This window comes from Alligator mississippiensis, chromosome 11 (genome assembly GCF_030867095.1).
Source record: "Alligator mississippiensis isolate rAllMis1 chromosome 11, rAllMis1, whole genome shotgun sequence".
In the NCBI taxonomy this organism is placed as follows: domain Eukaryota; kingdom Metazoa; phylum Chordata; order Crocodylia; family Alligatoridae; genus Alligator; species Alligator mississippiensis.
Window position 1 is genome coordinate 3,198,907 of NC_081834.1, and position 8,594 is coordinate 3,207,500.

Genomic DNA, 8,594 nt, shown 5'->3' on the forward strand with positions numbered 1-8,594 from the left:
AAACAATTCTTTTCTGGTCTGGAATGTAATTTAAATGCAGGGACAATCAATTTTATGAAGAAACCTGACTTTGAAAATAAGTTTTTAATTAAAAAATCTGAATGAAAACTGACCTTGACCTCTTTTTCTTTCATGCCGTCAAACACGGGGACTTGAGGACCACACGAGATGGCGACAGGCATTTCCAAATCTGCACAAAGTGTGAATGAGCCATGAATAGTATCCACAGAATGCCTGAAAGATCATGTCAGCTGATCCTGGCTGCTTGTTTGTTTGAAGGCAATTCCAACTATCTGCGATCAAGATGATAATGTTCAGGATAAACAGCTTGGCACAAGACTTCACTCTAAGGCAGAATCCCAGTGTATGCATAAACAATACTCGGGCATATGGTAACTTCAGATGAGCTTAATTTCTCACCACCACTCTGCTTATGCACAGGCATGAAGTGTTTGGGGCAGAGTGTTTCCAGGCAGAATCCTGAAGCTGTCTAAGGAAACTGCATTTCTAGGGCCTCTGCTCTATAAGCCACACTCCCACCCTCACTGACAGCAATGAGAATTTTGCCATGGACTTCAACAGGAACAGAAACAGGCATGTTTAGAACAGGCTTTCACAAAATACCTATGTAAAAAGCAACTTCATGTTGACCATCCATGTGTCATGAGAGGTATCTTATTCAGCTGACTCTCCATTTAGAGTATCCCTTTCACAGAGCACACCACCAAAGGCTTTGCTCAAGTACCAAGGCAGAACGTACGTCAAAACACATCTTCCCATCGGAAAAGAATGAATGACAGGAATGATGCATCTTCCTTATCTTCTAGAAACAAAGACCAGGAAAAACAAAAGTTTGTAACTCATTCTCACTCTTCTTAAGAGAAACTGAAATGTGATCTCCTTTGAAGAGGAGGAAGAAAGGAATGAACAAAATGAGGGAGAACAGCTTTTTTAACGTCATGCTACAATTAAGCAACACAAATGTTTGCTTATGTGGCAAAGCAAAGTCGTTCCTGTTATTGCTCAGGTGACGCTTGGATTGCTAATGCAGGTGCAGACTCCACGACTATGGAAATCGATTCTGCTGCCAAACCCTAGAGCTGCCTGACACTAACCCACTATGTGACCTGCTGCAAGTCACTTCAACAAGGGGTAAGAACAGGTATTTCACTTAAGAGTTGTAGATGAATGCTGTGTTAATTATGAAAGATAGTCTTAGCTATGTTTTTAGTTAGGAAATTTTGACTTTTAGGTTATATACAGCTGGGCAAACATGCGGGCTTTTTTGTTTGTGAGTGAAATGACAATTAAGCACAGGGGAAGTAAGAGATGCTTTGGCTTGAGGCAAACTGAAAGTTTCTTGGAATTTTGACTGAAACCTAAAGAGATGTGTTTCATTTGATTTTAAGGATATTTACCTTCTTTAAAAACCCTTTAAAGTTGATTTTAAAATACTGTAATGAAATATATTGATGTTGTTTTTAGAAATTGACACATTTAATTTTTTTTTAGATTAAATTACTAAATTGGACCTGGCTTCACAAAGTTGCAGTCACTTAGAAATCACTTCTTTTCTCCCTTTTTTCTGGGGGGGTAGGGAGGGAGGAGCAGAGGCAAATTTACTGTTTAAGAAAAAAAACAGCCAGTTTTAATCACATGGTTTTGTTCCACTCTGAACACCTAAAAGTCCTGTACACTTTACAAAAGTAAAGTGTTGGCATCCATTTCAGACCAGGTGGAAACAGAGCTGTACAGTACACAAGTCCAGAGCTGGTAACTGGAAAAAAATATTGTGCTACTTCTGTTCCCATCTTTATCACTTGCACTGCAAGCAACAGATTACTGGACATGACATTGATTTTTTTAGTACTGGCAGAAGTTACTTTAGCAGCTGCACTTGTAATTACAGTAGTAACTATGTCCTATGAATCACATTCCTCCTGCAGTCCCCTGCCCAAGAACTGTCCTCACTTTCATCTTCACTACTTAAACTGCCAGACTTGAAAGCCCTCATAGCCACTAAGGCAAGTTTAGTGCAGTCACTTTCTCTTTCTGTGGCTGATGGCCCTTGTTTTCAGGGAAACTAAAGATCCTAGCCTGCTTTCCTGAGAACTGCTAGATCAAAACTAATCGTCAAGTGTGAAAAATAACATACAATTCTTTTCGGAAGGGGTGGGACTCAAATCAGCAAATACTGGTAATCACTTTTTGTCCAGGGCTTGTTAAATATTAAGGTTTTGGCTATGTTCACTGCTTCTGTGTTGGCCAAAGGAAAAAAATTCAAACCACCATACTTCATTCATTCAAATCATTGTAGAAAATGGGTTTTGTTTATTGACCTCAATATGTGCAACTGTGAACTTTAAAACGGTTCTAGGAATGCAGTCAGACTTCCTACCCCTCATTTACCCAGTTTTGCGTTGTTGTCCAAGTTCTTCGGCTGTCTTCATTAAGAACCAAATTCTAGTAAGCTCCTCAAGCCTTTTACTGCCAACTTAATTTTGTATATTCAAATTTGGCTATTTCAGTTTATCACAAAGACTTTGTAACGGCCCAAAGAAATCAGAGCCAGATTTTTTTTGGTTTGTTTTCACTATTTTGTTGACACCACTGGAATTTTGGTAAATTACAGGTACAAGCTGATGTGTTTAAATGGCCAGTCTTTTGCATAGGTTAAATGCACAACTCAGTAGCAGCTTCTGGACATGAGGAAATGCAGTGCTAAAATAAAAATCTGGCAACTACTGAAGAATGAATTTGCTCAAAATGATGATTTTAACTACAAGAACAGACTGAATTCTACCCTTAACTGCCTAACACAATTTTTCATGTTTTACAAAGAAACCTTTTCTTTGAAAATATGTACCTTTTTATTAATAGATTGAAATATTTCTTTAAGAATATGAACATTTTTTGCTCTTCTGCAATCCCATACTCAACTGCTCTGGACAAGGGATGCTAAAGAATTAAATCAACATACCTCAGGCTGAATCAAATGCAAAATAAAACGATTGGAAGACCTGAAGTCTCTGTCACAAAGTCTTTAAGCCCAGACTAGTTATATTTCTAAAAGATTGCCATGTATCATAGAAAAGAGATGGGTCTGATGCAGAAACTAGTGGGTGTAGTGGTACGACTGGTTTGTGCAGATTATCCCGGACAATTGTGGTAGTCCTTAAAGCTTTCTTTTTTTAACATCACCAATAAAAGTGTGATAGATTATTCTGATATCACACACTTAATAACTAAATATATGAATAAACATCTTGCATTTAAACTACTTCCTACTTTTTCATCGTTGCAATGTTAACTGCATGACTTTCAACAAAGAAATATGAACGTGGATCCCAGGCAAAACTAAGAGGATGGGTGTATGTAAAGCAAGAGGAAGAACATTTTTTTGAACAGAAGCTAGCTACAAAAACATATATGATGCGCTAGAAGCTGAGCTACAATTGGCTACAGAAAGAAACTACTTGTTAACTTTTGTATGGAAAAATGTTTGGTCTATGATCTCTGCTATAGAAAAGGGACTGGTCTACAATCATTGCATGATCCCTTGTGCTAAAAAAACAACTCTTTCAGAACAAAGACATATGTGTATTTGGCACCTAATAGTTAAGACGGACTTGACTGCCAAAGAAACATTATAGGACAAACCAAATAAATATTCTTAAGAAATCCCTGCACAAAAAGTGCAATGTACCTTCCATCTGCCAAGTCAAATCTACAGTACACAGACTGTATTTAGAATAATCAGTTCTGCAGAAATAAACTGAAGTATATTTGCATATAGACAAACAACATTTTAGACTCCGTTTGAGAAGTGACATACAGGTTACAGTAGATCACCGATGCATTGTTCGAGCTTGGAAAAAATTGCTGGTACTCGATTTCTTCCTTTTTCCTGTTGAGGTCAGATGTTCCTGCATTATTATCCCTGATATACAAATAAAAAGGCGACATCCAATCTACATTAAAAAACTTGGGGGACCCATAACACAGCAGCCAGAGGCAGCATGAGTTGCATATTAAAGAGAATGAATGGGAGCAGCCTCAGACTGAGAAGCTAGTATGTATGACACTATCGCTTTATGCTGTATATTCAGTCCAGCATCGCTGAGTAACAGAAAACTGGATCTCTCTCCTGGTGGCAAGCTGAGATGCTATTATGCAAGGCACACCAAATCATGCTCTGACACTGGAGTAAGAGACTGCCTTGCTCCGGGTTTGGCAAGGTGTGGCAGAAGTACTGCAAACCCTGCACAAAATCCAACAGTACAGTGCCCATGTCCCAGTAAAGCGATTGCTAAACCTCAGTTCGCACTCTTGTTAGATTGTGAAGACCCAGGTACACTTAATACACTTTACAGACTATGTGCTCACAGGAAACATTATCACAAGTATACACTAGCAAAGGCAATATGAGGAAGTAACTTTTTTGTTGCAATCTTTGGTGTAAAATGGAAACTTTCTGCACATTATATTGCAAAAAGCAGTTTCTCGGCTAGTCCCTACCATTAAAGAGATGTTTTACCTGTTGTTTTGGGGTTACATGTATTTAATAATAGTTTGCATTAATAAATCTTTCCACCCCATGTCTCAAAATACTCCATATGCATTACTGAATTACCTTTGCCACTCCCCTGGGCAGTTGTTATCCCATTTCACATCTGGGGGAAAATGAGGCACAGAGCTTAACTTTCCCCTAAGGGTAAATAGGAAGCCTGCGATAGAATAAAAAATAGGACTGACCTGAAACGATCCTTCCTGTTACTCTTGTGCGCAAGATGACTCCAAATTTGTATCAGATTTTATTCTTTTTGCACTAGATGGATTTTCATTTTGCTTTCTTTATATCGCAGAGAGTAAAGCCTTTTCATAGACTTTTCAGAGTAAAGTTTAATTTCCTGACTCAATTCCTTTCCATTCCACTACTCAGGCTCAGTATGCTCTCCACTATGAGTACACTCATTTTTCTTGATTCAGCCCATGATTCTGCTCATGCACTGAATAGTTGGTTGGAAGACAACAACAAGCTGGTCCATTATCAGTCGCAGTGTTATTTTTATATGGATATTTCTATGCTGCTTGTTTCTTTGAACTAGCAAAAAATTGCCACGACACAACTTGGTTTGTACTGCTGTGAACAAGCTCCTCTGTCACTTCTTGTCTGAGTTTCCCTGTTTATATTAGCTATTACTCCAAACATAATTTTTTTAACATAATTTGGAATACTAGAGATCTGGTTATGCAGCCAGTGTTTGCAAACAACTTGCAATGAAATCAAAGGGAATTGTTCATGTACAACTACCACCATGTATCTGCAGGTCCCAGGAGTCTTAGGAGTAAAAAAAAGAAAAAAGAAAAAAAAAGACATATTTCTCATTTGTCGTGAACTAATATAACTCAGGTCATTTTATTTATTACAAAACACAATTCTGGACAAAGCACCAAATCAGAACAAACCTGAAGCTTGGATCTAGATCTAATCTTTCTCACTCCTGGGTAACCTAGGATAGATAGACACAAGGGTGAAAGCCATTAACACTAGCCTCCAGCCATCGTCCTCACTACCCCTTCCCTTTTTTCTTCTTCCAAAAGATTTTAAGCACTGGACTTTTAAGAGGCCAGGAGACCTGAACTCACTGCTGCAGGCACAGTAAAGATCTATTAGGTTTAAGCAGCAACTGAAAGCACACATACTTCACAAAATTAAAGAAACAAGGAGTGCACTCGAGAGTTTTGGAGCACAGCAGGGGAAACCAGGCTGCTAGAATCAATTTTTAGACATTAATTAGTATTTGTTATCCTCTGCCCATGTAGTTACTGACAGATTCCTCTGTAGCTAAGGAAAAATACAATAATATGGGCAATCATACAGATGAAGTAGAGGCACAGGTTACACACTGGGTGAAATGTTTATCAGCAAAGACTCTTGCACCCACAGTATTAACTGTTCACTGTATTTGGAAAACAATGGCATACCAATAGAAATTTTGGAGTATTTTCACCTTCCCACAGAAAATAAATTAATGATTGGCTCAACTTCCTGTCATTACTATACAAGGACTCTGGTCACACCCCATGCTTAGTTTCTCTAAACCTGCAAGATCCCATAAAACTCATAAGAAAGCAATACTTTGAGGTTGATAACAATATATCTAACGTAAGATGGATCTGGCAATCATATTCAGGGAAATGCCTACTGAAATAGCCCTGTTAAGGTGGTATTTTGTAATCACTTGAAATAAACACTATCTTTCCGCATTACGAAGAGAACAAAATTATGTCTTTATTAATTTAAACAATATAATCACGCATATGTTATTTTAAGTCTTCTCTTGTGTTGTAAAAGGGATCGATATCACACAAACCACGTTACAGTGATGACACAAAAATGTAATTTGTTTACAAAACTGTATCTACCCACGACAATCATCTGAAATGCATTAACAGTTGTGAAGCGTGGCTCTCGTGTTTGGGCGCTTTTTCTCTGCTGGGAGAAACAATGCCAAATCCATAAATATGTACTCTGATTTTCAACTTATGGAGGATTGGGCGGGGGGAGCTATATATATATATTAGTTTGTCCACCCCCCATAGATATATTGATTCCTAGATAGATAAACAGATAGAAATGGAAACATTTCCATGTGTATTTTCTTCAAAATATTGGTGTGATCTCACCTATAGAGGATGTATATGTATCATTCATTTTAAGAAGCATTTTTTTAATGTTATACAAGCGAACAAAAACAAAGCTAAACTTTATTGCACAAGTCTTTCATTTGGATGAAAGTGAAGGAAAAATATTTATATTACTCAGAAACCTTTTTTACAATACAACTCTACTTAAGGCCATTACACTTATTCCCACGGTAAACGCGACTTTCCCGAGGCGTTCAGCTCCACTGTTCACACTCAATCCAGGCCAAAATTGTGCATTTGTTTTTTTCTACAGAGCCAGTTTTGCCTGCACGTGAAAAGGACGTGCTACTTTTAAACTAAAATTCACTCACGTACCCAGGAACCTTAAAAATGTTTTACAAACATTACTTTTTATTTTTTTTTTTTGCCAATTTACTTAATTTTGGTCTTAGTGGAACGTGCAGCAGAAGTAAATAAAAATGACCCATCCAAGGGTCAGACGGAGTCAGAAGCAGGGCCAAAATAAGAAGTCAGGCATCTAGGCTCTGATCTACTGTTTAGAAGACGAGACCATCTGTAGGAAACGAGCAACTATCTTTTTGATCGCCTTCGAGACACTTCTGCTACCAATTATCAATTGACTGTTGGGGGGGGGTGTTTTTGAGTATTTTTCAACATAACTTGGCTCCCACTTCTCCCAGGAAATGTACATGGGGGTCACCACTGAAGTGCCTTACCTTGCCCGTCGCTCACCGTTTTGCACACCCGTGCACAACGAAGCGCTAGAGGCCGTGACTGCGCTGCCCACCGCCACCCCCCCACCCCCCGTGACACAGCCCGGCGCGGGCCGACCGGACACCTCGCGGGCGAGCCTCGGACCCTGCCACACGGCCAGCACGGAGCTCACCTCAGACTAGATCACCTGAGGGAGGTCACCTCAGAGTAGGTCACCTGAGGGAGGTCACCTCAGAGTAGATCACCTCAGAGCAGATCACCCAGGGGAGGTCACCTTGGAGTAGATCACTGCAGGGAGGTCACCTCAGGCTAGGTCACCTGAGGGAGGTCACCTGAGAGTAGATCACCTCAGAGTAGATCACCCGGGGGAGGTCACCTTGGAGTAGATCACCTCAGGGAGGTCACCTCAGTAGATCACCTCAGAGCAGATCACCCGGGGAAGGTCACCTTGGAGTAGATCACTGCAGGGAGGTCACCTCAGGCTAGGTCACCTGAGGGAGGTCACCTGAGAGTAGATCACCTCAGAGTAGATCACCCGGGGGAGGTCACCTTGGAGTAGATCACCTCAGGGAGGTCACCTCAGACTAGGTCACCTGAGGGAGGTCACCTCAGAGTAGATCACCTCAGAGTAGATCACCTCAGAGTAGGTCACCTGAGGGAGGTCACCTCAGAGTAGGTCACCTCAGAGTAGGTCGCCTGAGGGAGGTCGCCTGAGGGAGGTCACCCCAGGGTAGATTGCCTCAAGGAGGTCACCTCAGAGTAGATCGCCTCAGAGTAGATCACCTCAGAGTAAGTCACGTCGGAGTAGATCACCTCAAGGAGGTCACCCCGGAGTAGATCGCCTGAGAGGTCGCCTCAGAGTAGATCCCCAGCCCCTTCATAGGCCAGGAGGGAGATCACCTCAGGGTGGATCCGCGCCCTCCCCCACGCGCGCGAGGCGGCGCCCCCTCTCCTTCCCCCCCACCCCCGCGCGAGCGCCCCCCTCACGCGCGCCACGAGTGTCCGCACGGCCCCGGGGGGCGGAGGCGGGGCGGGGGCGGGGCGGGGGCTCCCGCGGGCGCGGGCGGCTCCGCGCCCGTCCGCCAGCAGCGCGGAATGCCCGTCGCGCGCCCGCCCGCCCGGCGCCGGCCCGGCCTCGCCTCTGCCGCCATTGGCCGGCGCCGCCCCTCGGCGCGCCGCATTGGCCGGCGCCGCCGGCTCGGGCGCGC

At 42.0% G+C, this 8,594-nt stretch overlaps 1 protein-coding gene across 11 annotated transcripts in view; it reads right to left on the minus strand.

Moving 5' to 3' along the window:
- LOC106737922 (uncharacterized) overlaps positions 1-8,460 on the minus strand; it is a 49,807-nt gene extending 41,347 nt beyond the window's left edge. For 10 of the 11 annotated variants that reach the window (XR_009455507.1, XR_002087102.2, XR_002087103.2 and 7 more), the window contains exons 1-2: positions 625-8,460; positions 114-293 (exon numbers count right to left, since the gene is read on the minus strand). The gene's annotated coding sequence lies outside the window, so the exon portion shown is untranslated. The remainder of the gene's footprint in view (positions 1-113; positions 294-624) is intronic. The other variant, XR_009455506.1, reaches the window with a different exon arrangement.
- Positions 8,461-8,594: the final 134 nt, after the last annotated feature.